The sequence below is a fragment of the Anoplophora glabripennis genome, unplaced genomic scaffold (assembly GCF_000390285.2).
Source record: "Anoplophora glabripennis isolate ALB-LARVAE unplaced genomic scaffold, Agla_2.0 scaffold226, whole genome shotgun sequence".
Taxonomy (NCBI): domain Eukaryota; kingdom Metazoa; phylum Arthropoda; class Insecta; order Coleoptera; family Cerambycidae; genus Anoplophora; species Anoplophora glabripennis.
The window spans coordinates 218,655-233,744 of NW_019416389.1; the positions used below are offsets into that span (position 1 = coordinate 218,655).

The window sequence follows — 15,090 nt, forward strand, 5'->3', positions numbered from 1 at the left end:
CGCGGGCTATATGCCCCGACCGGCATTGAATTACACTCGCAACACCTAGTGCAACAGCTAGGATTGCACTAGGATGCACGACAGATGGAGCTATTTGCGCTTCGCGTACTAATTAATAGTCATATGAGTTTTCATACTTTTACTATTTTATAAACAAAAATAATAGGTGAATAGTAGTTTTTATAAATTAGTTCTTATAGTATTTTAAAAACTTCGATTGTTAAGGAGAATTGCTCTGCAGAATACAGTTTGATGCTACATTTTATTATGTTGATTAATTGATTGATTGATTGTTGATTTGATGACGAAATTGGTGGAATATGATAATTTTTATTTTGGGAGAAGTCATTTTGGTATTAAATGTGCAAATTCAGGCTTTCTCCCGTACTTCAAATTATACTTACCTCATTTAAAAGGTCATCTATTTTTTAACAACTCATTCACTTGCTTTCGGATACTTTTAAACTCTTTAATATGAAATAATTATGTTGCTTAGTTAATCAATTTAACAGTAAATAAAAAATACTTAAAAATAAAATTTCTCAATATTTTTAATTTTTTAGATCACACCTTCGATAGAAAGAAGTAGGTAGCCAAAATTTGACTTGGAAATTCGCATCCGATCAAACAAGAAAAAATAGTTGGCATGCTGGCAATAAATACAATAATTTTCAAGAACTATTTTTTAAAAATTTTCATATACAAACACAAAATTAAAATAAATCTATTCAGACATGGTTCATTTAGAACACTGAAATCAATTAAAAATACAGCAAGGGAAAAGTAATGATATCCAATCTATCTACCTGTGCATAATATAACTGAATCAATTTTAATCCATTACTTCTATTTTTCCACGAGTTAAAGTTGAAATAAATTTTTTATCCAAGGGAATATAACATGGCACGTACAGAATTCTTTAGATATTACATATTACATTGGACAAAAGGAAAGGCCATACCTCACTAGTCTCACGAATTGAAATCAAATAGGTATTCTTTTGAATTTATTTGATTACATATGGATACGGGTAATTGCTTCGGGGTAAATTCATAATTTATCGCTATCAATAGATATCACATATAAAAGTTTAATAACGATGTCCATTGGTCTTTCATTTATTGTATTTCTTCTAACTCGTACCAAATTGGATCCCATCTTTTATCTATATCAACGATGAAAAGCAATTTCACAACATTTGACATTTACTCTGGAAGTTTCTTAGTTGATAGAACTGTTAAATCACGTTGGCAACAAATTGCTTGTTATTGGAATAAGATCATTTAATTAAGAGAAACTGTACAAAAAATATTTATATTGTCAATAAATAGTATTACTTTTTTGATTTCTATGTTTCATTTTAAAATAAGCTGCTGTTGGTATTAGCGTAAAATTAGAAATTTTAATTAAACTTTCTAGTTTCTTTTAGAATTTAGAGGGCAGTACCAACAACGATCAATTGTATTGGCGTAAATGAAAATCTACAATCACTGAGTATATTTGATGAAGCGTAAGCAGGAATAGGATTGTTTCTCATATATCTTATTTTTTTTAAGATGTGATTAAAATACGTAACACATAGTTCTTCATTATTTTGTTTTTGATCATTTTACATGAAAACAGAGGTACACAATATAAAAAATTATAAAAGAAAAAATGACAAGCCACTTTATTTCTGGTGGTTTCACCATGACTAATATTTATTTACATTTTTAAGATACTGCTGTATATGACAAAACATTATTCACAGTTATTTAATAAAAATGTAACTATTTGTATTAAAAAAACGGAATTGTTTAAAGATGCAAATCAAATTTATTTCAAATTTATTGAACTTTATAATGTGAAATTTAAAGCATAAACGTCGATTACAAATATCTTTTGTTCTAAGGTTGAGTTAGTAGTACTGGCGCCAGACAACCTTACAAATATCTAAACAATGTCGTATTGTGCTTCTATGTAAACGAAAATCAAGTTGGATCGTTAATCTGTTGTCAACTAAAAAATTGATGAATTAGCTGTCATCAAGTACAAAGAGAATACATATTATTTCTATATTAAACGACTTTAAGATAGGTGGATTTTGTTTTATTTCCAAAAATATAAAAATCCTTTTTTATATCCAGTCTTTCGATAAAAGATGATTTTTTTAAGAAAAACATTATTAAGCTACGTGATGTACAAATAAGTTTTTGCTTTAGGTTTTTACATGAAATATAATGTAATAAAATTATACTAATTGTAAGTGTTATATGGTGCAAGGTTAGTTAAACATTAATTTGTGGGATAGTAAGAACAATTGTTTATTTAACTTAAAGACGTAAAATTCTTGTTTCTATTGTTTAATAATTGTAGGTGCTGGGACGTTTAGTTTACAGATAATATACATATTTGACTTTATCACTGGTTACTTATTTATAAGCATAGCGACTAAAGACTATGTCCTAAGTCGTCAGATATCGTGAATTACAAACTTAATATGCAGATGAAGGTTTCTCATTGAGCAATTAATCACTATCTAATATGCAGTACAGGAAAATTAATCGCTCATAATGAGTCGATGATTACAGATATAATTGGTTAATATAATTTCATATTAAGTTCGACATCCATATATCATTATAATGCTATGTACATATTTTACATGCATATTACATGTTAAAAACAATCACCCAACACAATTGGTATAGACATTTTTTGGGCTGTAATAAAATGATTATATCATTCATCGTAGTAAGTTCCTATACTTACATTTCATTAGTACTCAATAATCATGCACCGTATTTGACTAATATGAAAATAATTTATGACACATTTTGTGGAACGGAACAACAAGCAATCAACCGTTTATTTTTAAATTTAAATTATTCTAAGTAGCAGTCTCCCCAAAAAAGTGGGAGTCCGAAAGACAAGAACATGGTATTTATACAGGGTGTTAATGAACTTATGTCAAAAATTTAAGGGGGTAAAAAAAGAGCAAAAACTGAGTTAACTGATGTCACAAACTTGTATCAAGAGTTTAAGGTCATAGAGCAAAAAGCTTATTAAAAATGTGTTTAAAACTGTTTTGGAACTGCTGAAATACATATTGCGGCGAATACTTTATTCTGTAACATTTTTTACAACGAAAATGTCCACAGAGCTTGTCAAGTATATCGTGCAAGATATCCTGAACGACCGCGAACATTCTAAACTCAAAACACCCAAGTTAAGTATAAATGCGTATTCAAATTTGAGTAACAAATAAGATTCAAGAAAGAAAGCTGAGCTCGTGACTCTCGAGTAAATTGTTTTGACATCAAAATTTTAGTATCTTTAAACGTAATTAAGTAAGCTTTAAACCAATGTGTCTGTTAATGCTTCATGTACATTAATTTGCACAGTGAGTCTGTGTCGATTGAGATTCTTGAGAACAGTTTTTCAAGATAAGAGGTTTTTTGCCTTGATGAATCACATGAAATCACTATATCTCACTATTATGATATCAAAACTACTTCTCACTTCTGTGGTATTAAAGAAATTTTGTTGTCAAAAGATCCGCGAAGTGGATCTCTTTTACGATTTGTCGATATCGTATCTGCCTTCGTACCGACGCTCCATTTCCTTAATATCTTGGTGAAATCTTTATGTTTCAATAAACTAATCTAATAAAAACCTCGGCTAGCTTTCTTTCTTTTCTTATTTGATACTCAAATGTTTGTATGAATGTTTAACTTGAATGTTTTGAGTTTAGAACTTGAGAGTATTTATCAGAACTGATCGGGTCAAATGAACTCCGGATTCGGATTCAGCGACCACAAAAACTTATGGATACATTGGTTTTCATTGTTGGCAATTGATTATCTACAATTGACCTTGAACTGACCTTAACCCAGACTAAACAAATAGACACGTCTTCATAAAACGAAAAAGTTTATTGATCATTTAAATCGTACGTCAGCAATTAATTAATTTATGTTATTTGTACTCTGCTTTTAACTTGTAGGAAAGGTTTTGTATCAATTTATTGGATGCAATCTTTTTTAATAATAAATAAAAGTCATCACGTCCAACTAGATTTTGATTTAGGGATATTGATACTGATATGGCATATTGATGAGAACTAATACGTTCGAATCCGGTCTGTGCCTGATAATTTTACTGACATATGATCTTAGATGTTTACTAGATATTGGGGTGTAAGTAGTAGAGTAGTTTTTTCCCACAATATCATTAGTTAAAAACCTTATTCCGCCTAGTGAAAATAAATATTTACAAATGATTGCAATTCGATGAAGCTCATATTACTAGACAGCAGACAATATTACCCCAATTTTGTAACTCTTAAGATTAACTCATTGGAAAACCAATTTAAATTGTTTGAGAGAATTCAGACGTTTTGGTCTATTTGGTTCACTTATAAATTGTTAGTGGATAAACAAGATGTAAGACTATACTCCCATTCTTGTATCAATTTGGTAATGTTCGTTACTTGCCAAATTCACTAAATTCAAAGTAGTCTCCAGAAAAAAATAATAATTCACTTCTTGACTTACCTTCGTGTTAATCACTACTGCGGAAAACTGTAACAAAAATAAAAATATTTTAAGATTTGAGAAATCCACTACATAGGAAATTAGTTGCTAAACATGCAATTTTGTTATATTTATTAAATATATATTTTCTCTCATGTTTGTAGTATTTTCCGATTGTTAATGAATGAAATTGATGAAAGTGGTAAAAGACTACTGAAGGTGAATGAAAATATTTATAAAGTAAATATTTACCTTCCTTCCGACTTCTAACATTAAAGTAATGAATATGATTACATTAATATTTTATAATGTGTGACTTTGCTGTCCAAATAGATTCTTGTGTTCATTTCAACTCTATTTTTTAGTTCTTAATATGATAGTGAATACTTAACTTTATTATTTTTATCACAACTGGATTATAATAATTGAAGTACTAAATAGTGAGACGAACGTTTTATTCTTTCCAACAAGGTAGATGAAATGAAAACTTGAAATGTTTGAAAATGTAGTTTAGTTATAACTAAAGGAGAAATTGCAATAGCAAGCATTGTAAGTTGTTTCAAAAGGTTTTACTAGTAATAGTGGTTTTAAGGCTTTTACTGCCCGTACTGTTATTTAAAGTATTTTATTCCGTGGCCTATACAGAGTGTCCCACGATGACGAGGTATTAGACATATTTCAGAGACTACTTCGATTTTAATTTTGAAAATTTGAGCAATAGTGTTTTCGGGCATGCCCTTTCCAACTAAATTAATGGCGTTCACTCAACGCTTCCAATTATACCGGATGTTGACCTCATTTTCGTTATTTTAAGTGGAACATCCTATGTATCAGGGGTCGGCAAGTAATTTTAAGTGGACTCCGGATACTTTTGAAAATTTTGAACGAGGTCCAAAAAAACTCGTATTCTTTACTAATTTTTTATTTTAATTTGCACCTACAAAATAATACGAAATACAATAGACAGGAATATTGGTATTAAAAAATCAATGGGAAAAATTACATTTGCGGTCTTGAGTCAGTTTTTTTACTAACCTACTAACCATTAAAAAGTGATAAGGATGGCACTCAAACGTATCTACAGAAAACTATCTAAACGTATCGTATCTAAACGTATCTACAGAAAAATAGTTTTTTAAATAATAAGTAATTATACTTTTAAATAACAAGTATGTAGTTATACTTTCAAAATATTTTTGGCGGTCCAGTTGTTTCCCTTCCGCGGTCCAGATCTGGACCGCGGTCCGCCAGTTGCCGACCCTTGCTATATATTATCGAAATTTTGGATACTACGTCAATTTTTAGGTGAACTTTTATAAAGGTTTCCTATTTTTAAAGTTAACCGTTTTTGATATTTTTAATTTTTTTCAAAAACAAATAAAAATAAAAATGCACTGCCTAATTCTTTCTTTCGAGGACGGCTGTAACATTTTTAGTGGAACAAGCACCTAATGTGTCACCAGTTTATTGTTGTGAATTTAACAGATACAGTGAATGTTTATTTGAGTATCATATATTGGTAAAGAATGGAAAACGTTAACATTTATTCTAATGTTGACATAATAAATTTATTATTTATTCATGGAGAAGACTTGCAATAGGATTTGCAGGGTGTTTAATGAGAGTTATCCCCATTTGCCACCAATGAGTAGACACATTTTACGAAGAATTTTAAGAAATCAATTAGAAGGTAACATCGTCAATGTTTTGGCATATTTTCATGCTCACCCTGAATCATCAGTTAGTGCTGCTGAACAGGATTTCGGCATTTCAAAAACCTTAATCCAAAAGAGTTTCAAAACTAATGGTCAGCATCCATTTAAATTCAATTTTGCACCTGCACTTCATTCCAGGGATGCTGAAAGACGAACCCAATTCTGTGAAATGATTTTATCGCGAACACGAGAAGATCCAGAGTTTTTACGCAAAATCATTTGGTCAGATAAGTCAAAATTTAGTAACAAGGTATTTTTAATAGTAAATATCGACACATTTGAGCATCAGAAAATCCACATGTCATCTGTGAAAGAAATGTTCAAGGCAAGTTTAGTGTCAACGTATTTTGCTTAGTTAAAGACAATCTGGTGAGGTACTTTATTTACGAGCACAATTTAAATACACAAAGATACCTCCATATTTTGAGAACTGTTGTAACATATTTCTTAGAGGAACTACCCCTAGATTCACTAAGAAGCTACCAGAAGATATCAACTAGACGGTGCTCTACCTCATTGTAGAAACAAAGTATACCGCCAATTAAATGAAATTTTTGAAGATCGGTGGATTAGATGTCTAGGACCCTGGGATTGGCAACCAACATTTCCAGATCTGTCACCATAAAATTTTTATATCTGGTGTGCAATAAAAGGGAAAGTGTACTCAACACCAGTTTATTCCAAAGAAAACCTAGTTCATATTATTGTTGAATATATTATTGGATTCCCGTCTTACTGTATTGTAAAATCATGTCGTCACAAGCACATTGATGTCTTCGAAGCTTATTGCATGTCCTTCGTCTAGCTCATGATCAGCGGTGGCAAGATAGCTGAACCTTAAGTTCCTTTATCATAAATCATTTATGATGTTTTTTCTGAAGATTAATAAACCCAAAAAGATCGTAAAATAAAACAAATTGGAAAAAATAAAAGTAAATTATTTTTTTTGACCCAGTAAATAAATTTAGGTCAGAAAATTGATGTATTTATTTACAAAGTCTGATAGCTTGAGTTTTGCTGGCATTTACAGCCAATCGATCAATAAAATAATATAAATATTGATTAACTTCCAGAACAAACAAACTAAACAATAAAATTAACTCTCCGACACTTCATTTATATCAAACAATAATAAGTAATTTTAAGCCCACGCATTTACAGAAGATTTCTGAACGTTGCATCTACTTCGATTAAAATCAGATTTTTGACCGAAAAAGAGCCCTAAACGGACAGTACGCCTCCACAGGGGCGAATGTAGCTTTGCAGGGGAATTCCCCTGGGTTAACGAATACAATTTGCTCCGTTCAACTTTAGACACGTGATTATCCCCGAAATGTCCCAAGCCACAGCTGCAACACGGTATTTGTTCAACTAACAAGGTGTCACGGCAGAAAAAGGAATGCAACTACGATATTAATTAAAAAGTTCTGGAATACCTAATTGACGGCGTGCATTTTGTGAACGTCCAATGAGAGCGTTTTTCAATGCATATCTCGTTTTGTGCTGAACCTACATCTCGTTTTGTGCTGAACCTACACGAAGTCCTATTCTGACGTTCGTTTATTACAGCAGGCGATATTTGAGTAGCTGCAGCAATTGTGAAAATTATTATTTGTGGAAATGGAATACAGTTAATTTGGCAGTAAATAAATTTTGCACAGTTTGTATGATCCCCTGACAGTTGTCAACGGTTAAAAAGTTTTCGGGCTGGCAGAATTCTGGGTTCTATGGCTGAAATCTTTTTGTCATTTTGATTTTTCTAAATTTCTAAAGATACAGTGTATAGGGGCAGTTGTATACGACAAACTGTTGCCTACACACTGAAAACATTTAGATTAATGTCATTTGAATCGTCGAGAAAATGACGTTTTTAAAATTTATATCTTCGTATATCAAACGCACAGACATTATAAAGGTCAGTGATCAAACGCAAGTATTTTTGTCGCATTATTTTGTTGATACAGTTAACGTATTCAATTTTTTAAACGTAAGTGTATTCAATTGCGTGATCTTATTATAGAGTTACTATCAGTTCCATTTATTGTTCAAAATAAAATATAGTACATGTAAGTCTCAAAACAACAGTTACTGTCAAATGTACCAATACATAATTTGGAGGTTAGTTGTGTCGGTACAATCGACCACGGTTTCACTATAAAGCATTACTAACTTTATTTAAATAAACAAAAAAACAAAAAAAAACATGAAAGAAAAACAGATAAATCCTTGGCAGGCTTACCAGTTGTGCAAAGTGTTTTCAATGTTTTCTGTGTTCTAAAAAGATAGATTGTTTTGGTAAAAGTACTTTAGTTGCTATGAAATAGAGAACTTGACAAATATGTAACAAAAGCCGGGACGCGTAGTAATTTATTTATTAGTTCTCGAAATGGATGGGCCAAAAAGTAAAATATTTCAGTCAACACGTCGGGTCATGTGACAGTCATCTGTCGTGTCCGGGAGGCGCCAACCTATGCTGGGACAGAACAAAGAAACCCATATTTTTCCAAATTAGAATTAAATCAAATTGTTAAATTGATAATAATTGGGAAGGAAAGTAATAGATCAAATAGCTGGTTTTTAGGCGGATTTTCGAAGCTATTAAGAATATATGAAATGAGATTGACTAATCCGTCCCGTATTGCTACACGGAGTCACTAGAGGAAGGCTAGGGTTACTTGTAAGTTCAGTTAGTCACATAATTATTTATATAAATGTAAGTCCAGTCAATCAGGTAATTATTAACATAGTACAGTTATACCAAAGCGTCCCGATATTCAGGTTCCCGCCAATAAGATAAGAACAGAAACTTCTGGACCCAAGAAATGGGCATGTCGAGGCGAGGTGTCGAATTCAGGAGATCTGAAAAACAGGCAGTTCTTCCTTGGGTTTCACATTGAGCAGTCTACTTAGTTTAGAGTCTCGGGTTAATTCAATAATGGAAAAAGTCTTTCCACATTTTGCTATGGATCGTGCATTCCCTGAATCTCGGCACGCTGTCGCGTGCGAATACATTAAATAATGGTGTTGTTCGAACCCGCTGAGTCGTTATTTTGTTTGTTTGTTCTGTTTTTATTGTTATTAAAACAAAACCCTGCCTGGAAGTTTTGGTGATTCTTTCTTGTTCTTCCAATTTAAGCACCCTATACAACCAACCACTGGATTACCTTGTACATGAGCGACATACGGTAAGTGTCTGGTATTCATTCTCTGAACGTACAACATTTCTAAGATCCCACGTATTAATTAAAGTATAATGATAATTATAAACTCCCTTTCCAGAATTGAATAGTAAACTCTTTTGAAATCCAGACTCGTTATGATACTGGTCATAACTATATATAGATAAATAAAGAAATAATCCCTCAGGTTACAAATATGTATTTGATGAAATAACTATGGCCATAATCCTAAAAAAGTTTGTAAACTAGTCTTCCTCTCTCTCTCTATTTTCTATTCTAGTTGAGTATTATATAATATCAATGGAAAAATTTGAAGTCAGGAAAGACTGGTGTAGAATTTTAAATAGACATCGATATCTGTCAATTATTATTTGTGCCCAAGCTTCAAACTTGCGACCTGACCACCTAATTTTCAACAATTCATTAGTAATTTAATATTTGTTATTATACAGTAAACAGTATTTATATTCTGATTCACTTTCAAATACCATTAATAACAAATAAGAAATGAAACTTAAAATATTTTTGAGAAAATTGTTGATTTTTACTTTGGTACTGGTTCAATCGCCCCAGTGACAATAAAGCTGAAGATGAGGTCAATTTTACCACAAACCCGAATTTTAAAATGTCTACTTAAGAGCACCATAATTAAAAATATTTAGAGAAATGCTAGTCAGTCAAGTACAATTTTGTTGTAAGAAACATTCCCAACAGGATGGATAACATGGATAAATGGCTGGTACTTAATTCTTGGATCACACGATAGTGATACATGTGCACCACATTATTGATTGGGATACTTCAGGCACTTTTCGAACAATTTGTCTTGTACTAACAAGAGCATTATTTCTTCACAATATTTAAAATTTGTTCCTCAATTGTCTGTTACGTTTCGGTTTGGTAGCAAATGTCCCTTTTCACTTACTCGTTGAAAGTAGCCAGCATTCAACACATGTCTACTCGGAAAACATCCTGCATATGAACAAGATACTGCTAATACATTTCGTTTTGTTTTAAATGAACTGTTATACACATAAGTCATTCCGAATACTTGTAAGACTGATGTAAACAATAAACCACAGTAATAAGAGTACTATGATCACAGTAGTACTGAATAAATAGGCAGTTATCAAACCAAATCAGTTGAAGTTACATTATAATAAATATATTGCAGTAGTCTGGTGCTTTTAAATATAACAATTTGAAGCATTTTTCAAATCTGCAAAAAATTTCTTATAAATTTTTTGTCAATCAACTCTACATTTAGAGACAAATGTATCTCCAAAGTTTTCCAAATAAGTTGTGAATCACCCTGTATGTTTAGAGTTACAGTATAAAGTCGTATTCAACGTTAAAGGGTTTCAATTATTAAACACCACCTCATATTTAATGAAGTAGAACAACACATCCTACAAGTTTGGTTGTACATTATTAAGTATTGTCAGGTATATAAAATCTATTGTGGTACTTAGATAAGCTACAAATTTATTTACGAATAACATTTATTTTCTTATTTATTCCTAATGTATTGTCTCTAACATATTGCGTATATCTAAAATTTAAATGAAATAAATATATTTCACAAGTCACCTATTATTGTGAAACCAAATTGTTTGAATATTGTCAAATACATTTGGAATGTGTACAGGTTTAGGTAAATTATAATAGGTAGGTACATAAAAACCTTAAATTATTTGTAATATAAAAAATTGTAAAAAAAAGGAAACCTCAAGGCGAGACTTGAAATGAATGATGATCATACCTTAACCATTCTTCCAATTCCACTGGCCAGAACATTAAAACTGTGCAATTTGTGAAGCATAGTTTTGAGATAATTAGTATCACCACCAAATTAAAAACCTAGAGAGAAAGATGGAACACCATGTCAAAAACACGGAAGTCGGTGATGTTATTCTCAAAAGTATCAATTAATAAGCTTTAGAATAATTTCATCGAAGACTCACTGCAGCAGACAATGATCAGAATTTAGTAGACTTAGAATGGTATGCACCAGACGAGCCTTCTTCTTCTTTAGGGTTCAGTTTTATGAACAAACTGAAAGACTAGCCATGGGTTTAACCTTATTTCCAGCTTTGGTAAATATCTACATGGAAGCCTTCGAAGAGAAAACCCTGGAGACAGCAAATTTAAAGCCAAAATATTGGTTCAGATGTGGATGATAGATTTATTATCTGGCCTCACGGGTATATCATCATAGAATGATTCCTAAACCACATCAGTAGAATACATTCAGACATCAGCTTCACCATGAATATGGAACAAAAAGGTACCTTGCCGTTCCTAGACGTTTTCGTCAAGAGAAAACCAGACGGCACCTTGGGGCACGTTTATAGAAAGTTAACTCACACAGATATCTAAACGCTAATTCTTATTCCCACCCAGTCTACAAGCAAGGTATTGTCGACAACATCTACGAGCTGGATCACTTAGACCAGCGGCTGCAATACTTCGATCTGTGAAATGGATATACAATAATGAACAGGCCATTAGCAAGACACCACAAAGAAAAAGGGGAATACCTGCTTTATTTGCAGACGAGGGGTGAGAACTACCCGAAATTTGGGAGCGATTCATCCACAAAAATTCAGGACCAGAACGACACAAGCCAATGACTACAAGCCACGCAGCCGAACACGATGGACCAGAACAAATATAAATTTCAACCAGGGGACTTAACGTTCTTTCTTCCGAAGAACATATCGATGTCTGTTAAAATGTCAATGAGCTTAAATCGAATACGTGGCAACCAGCCGGGAAATAGTTCAGCCGAATCTAGTGATACCCCGTAAAAAGTATTCCTAGGTTCCTTTTTGTTAGTTCAAGTTAGTTAAATTATGTTTTCCGACTGCCAGACTGTTATTTTTTAATCTGCTGCTGAGACTGAAGAATGGAAAAGTTGAGGCATATACTTAATAGAACCTCTTTAACTTTTTGCAGAAACATACCGATCTAAAGTAATGTATGTATAGCAAATTGTCCATATTTGTAAAAGTACTAAAATTTTTGGGAATGCACCCAAATTTTGGCAAGGCACCGTAATGTGTAGGTTAAAATAGTCTCGATTTTGATGACAACATCTTAGCAACATTTTTATAAATCGTATATGTTGTACATGTTATTGCTGTTGTTGTTCCTGCTGCTGGTGTTGTTGTTGTTGTTGTTGTTGTTGTTGTTGTTGTTGTTGTTGTTGTTGTTTTTGTTATTGTTGTTGTTGTTTTTGTGTTGATGTTGCTGTTGTAGATCAATAGCATCAATAACAACGACAACAACAGCAGCGGTAACTACAACAACTACTACTGCTGCTACTACTACTACTACTACTGCGGCAACAACAACTACAATAGCAACGACAACAGAAGCGGCGGCACCAGCAATATCAATAACAGCAATAACAACGAAATCTAATCTGCGGCAATGACGCTGACAACGCTCTTAAATCTTGTTACATGAACTGATTTCCTTAGTCGACAGTATGCGTAAGGAGGATAACAAGCGTTCTGCCGAGTTGGAAAGGAATGCTTTGACTACAACAGTAAGGAATCTCTGACGACTTAGCAAGGAATACTCTGATCCAAGAATAAAAAAGTCTGCTTTGTTACTATTGCTGCTGCTGTTGTTGTATATGTTACTTATATTGCTGTCGTTGTTCCTGCTGCTGCAGCTGCTGCTGTTGTTGTTGTTGTTGTTGTTTTTGAGGACATGTAAAAAGTGAAGGGATATGCAGGAGAGGTCAAAATAGTTTTAGTAAATCGTAAAAATAGATTCCTATCGGGCTTCACCTTCAAAGAAGCTTGAAAAACAAATTCCAATTATAACTTCAAAGCGTTACCATCACAACAATTAAATTGCAATGCAATTAAAATTAACTCATGGTAATGTTCATTTCCAAGTTTAAACTGATGAGCTGTCAAAGATGTACAAATTTAAATGGATAATTTCGTCTGCTTCTGTACAATCCAGCCATACTCATTATCAGTTAAAACTTCGAAATGAACATTGCCGTGAGTAACTTTAATTGCCCAATTTTCATGGTTGTCATGGTAACGACTTAGAAGTTATGATTGGAATTTGTTTTTCAAACTTCTTTCTTTGAAGGCGAATAACTCCACAATGAAGCCCGATAGGAATTTTTTTTATGAAGGACTACATATATTTTGACCTCCCCTGTATACCCCTTCATTTTTGACATGACCTTTCTGGACACCCTGTATACTGCGAAAACTACGACAATTTTAGTAACAATAAATAAGGTGGTAGTATTTGAAAGACATCAAAAACGTCCAAAAAAAATCCATAAAACTTCAATCAGGCAAAATAAACTAATGATATTTAAGGTTTTATTGTTTGGAAGACTCAGTCTGAATAATGATCCCTACTGAATACCTCATTACCTCGGGCAAAATTTGACTATCGTTTTGTAACTTGTTCAGAAATAGTTTTGCTAGAAACCCCTCCAAACTTACTGCGGAAGNTGCTACTACTACTGCGGCAACAACAACTACAATAGCAACGACAACAGAAGCGGCGGCACCAGCAATATCAATAACAGCAATAACAACGAAATCTAATCTGCGGCAATGACGCTGACAACGCTCTTAAATCTTGTTACATGAACTGATTTCCTTAGTCGACAGTATGCGTAAGGAGGATAACAAGCGTTCTGCCGAGTTGGAAAGGAATGCTTTGACTACAACAGTAAGGAATCTCTGACGACTTAGCAAGGAATACTCTGATCCAAGAATAAAAAAGTCTGCTTTGTTACTATTGCTGCTGCTGTTGTTGTATATGTTACTTATATTGCTGTCGTTGTTCCTGCTGCTGCAGCTGCTGCTGTTGTTGTTGTTGTTGTTGTTTTTGAGGACATGTAAAAAGTGAAGGGATATGCAGGAGAGGTCAAAATAGTTTTAGTAAATCGTAAAAATAGATTCCTATCGGGCTTCACCTTCAAAGAAGCTTGAAAAACAAATTCCAATTATAACTTCAAAGCGTTACCATCACAACAATTAAATTGCAATGCAATTAAAATTAACTCATGGTAATGTTCATTTCCAAGTTTAAACTGATGAGCTGTCAAAGATGTACAAATTTAAATGGATAATTTCGTCTGCTTCTGTACAATCCAGCCATACTCATTATCAGTTAAAACTTCGAAATGAACATTGCCGTGAGTAACTTTAATTGCCCAATTTTCATGGTTGTCATGGTAACGACTTAGAAGTTATGATTGGAATTTGTTTTTCAAACTTCTTTCTTTGAAGGCGAATAACTCCACAATGAAGCCCGATAGGAATTTTTTTTATGAAGGACTACATATATTTTGACCTCCCCTGTATACCCCTTCATTTTTGACATGACCTTTCTGGACACCCTGTATACTGCGAAAACTACGACAATTTTAGTAACAATAAATAAGGTGGTAGTATTTACATCAAAAACGTCCAAAAAAAATCCATAAAACTTCAATCAGGCAAAATAAACTAATGATATTTAAGGTTTTATTGTTTGGAAGACTCAGTCTGAATAATGATCCCTACTGAATACCTCATTACCTCGGGCAAAATTTGACTATCGTTTTGTAACTTGTTCAGAAATAGTTTTGCTAGAAACCCCTCCAAACTTACTGCGGAAGTAATTAAATTTCTTGTAAAAGTTAATGCTTCA

At 32.6% G+C, this 15,090-nt stretch overlaps 1 long non-coding RNA gene across 1 annotated transcript in view; it reads right to left on the minus strand.

Moving 5' to 3' along the window:
- Positions 1 to 15,090, minus strand: part of LOC108908465 — a 288,403-nt gene that overhangs the window by 188,057 nt on the left and 85,256 nt on the right. Inside the window, exon 2 of the long non-coding RNA XR_001964374.1 lies at positions 4,536 to 4,562. This is a non-coding gene — a long non-coding RNA (uncharacterized LOC108908465). The remainder of the gene's footprint in view (positions 1 to 4,535; positions 4,563 to 15,090) is intronic.